This window comes from Toxorhynchites rutilus, chromosome 1, assembly GCF_029784135.1.
Source record: "Toxorhynchites rutilus septentrionalis strain SRP chromosome 1, ASM2978413v1, whole genome shotgun sequence".
Classification (NCBI taxonomy): Eukaryota; Metazoa; Arthropoda; class Insecta; order Diptera; family Culicidae; genus Toxorhynchites; species Toxorhynchites rutilus.
The window spans coordinates 37456171-37457712 of NC_073744.1; the positions used below are offsets into that span (position 1 = coordinate 37456171).

Genomic DNA, 1542 nt, shown 5'->3' on the forward strand with positions numbered 1-1542 from the left:
TCACTCCTTCATCGCCCCGTCACCGCCCTCCTGTGTCGATTCCTAGCGGCTCGGAAAGCGCCAACACGAACACACCATGGCGCTGATACGAGCTGAAGGGCATCCCGCTCCAATATAGTGTGGCTCGCTTCTCCGAGGATACTCCGCTGCCGGAGCTCCGGGCCAGAGATGATGTTAGGACGAGCGTGAGAGAATCGTACATAATTGAGGAAGATGTGGCTGATGGAGATCAATTTTGATCAGCCTTGTGGTAATTGATGTGCTGTACACTTCAGGTGAAGTTGGTATTTTTCCTAGTGATAGGATTTGCAAGGTTTCAAGCAACCGAGAAGCACACAGACAATAATGCAAAATGGTATTTCCTAGCTCACGGTTGATTTAAAAAAAAGTCTAAATAAAAGCATTCAAAATAACATTCATTATTTCGGAATGATCTAACACAGGGTAAGAAAAAACAAATCGCATCAGGAGAAACTTTCTCCCACTGAGAAATAAAAAAGACGGACCAAACTAGACCAAGAGAAAAACTCTGCGAGTAAGCAGTTCTTACCCATTTCCACTATTGCTGTCAACTTATCCTGGTTGAGAAAATGAAAAGTTAGTTTCCACCGCTTTATCCTCCACGTTTCCGAAGAACGTTCGCTTGTCTTATTCCTAAGAATATCATTTCTCTTCGCTTTTTTGTTTCTTTGAATAGCGGATTGCTGCTCCGGGTTAAAGTTTTTCCAACCGAAACCGAAAAGCAATCGACGAGACTAGAAAGTACATCACAATCGTACCATTTGTTACCCACATCCATCGTTGGGGTTGGGGGATTTCTGTGGGAATCAAACGAGACCAATTAGAGTGTCAGCGTCGGGCAAATTGTGCCTCCCGATGGATGAGTCTAAAAACAATCAATTCGTTTCCAATGTTCTCTGTTATCAAAGCTGACAATAGTGGTGTGATGATTATAGTAAGGCTTGTGTGCGCCCGGATAGCTCAGTCGGTAGAGCGTTGGACTTTTAATCCAACGGTCTAGGGTTCAAGTCCCTATTCGGGCGATGGGCTTTTTTCTTTGGTTTTCAGCTAGCAGGTAGTTTTAAGAATAATAGCGGTTATTTTGGAAAGTTATAACCTAAGAGAAGCATCGCTCCATAAATAACCTAATTGAGTTGAACATTTAGATAATTAAACATCTGTTCTCCATATGGTTGGAAGTTATGTAATATCGGACCAACTTGTTGTGAAAATGGTGCAATACCCCACAAAAAAAAACTCAACTTTCATTAGGTAACTTCCATTTAATCTATCCTCAACCTATTAAATTAACTTAAAATTTCGACGAAAGATCCTCGTTATCGTTTTAATAGAATGAAAGTGTTGATGTGTTAAATTGAAGGGTTTCAAGTCTAAATAGGATGAAAATCTATTTTTTGTTTGTTCCATTCAGTTGTGAGTTACAGGGTGCTAGCAATGCACAATGGTCCAGGAAGAGCATTTAAGTGGAAATTAGCATCTAGAGCTCGGCTACGGCTACCAAGAAACATCGCCACCAAGCTG

At 41.4% G+C, this 1542-nt stretch overlaps 1 non-coding gene across 1 annotated transcript; it reads left to right on the top strand.

The window, feature by feature from the left end:
- Window positions 1–970: 970 nt before the first annotated feature.
- On the top strand, window positions 971–1043 carry Trnak-uuu (transfer RNA lysine (anticodon UUU)). The gene has a single exon. It is a non-coding gene; the product is annotated as a tRNA-Lys (tRNA).
- Window positions 1044–1542: the final 499 nt, after the last annotated feature.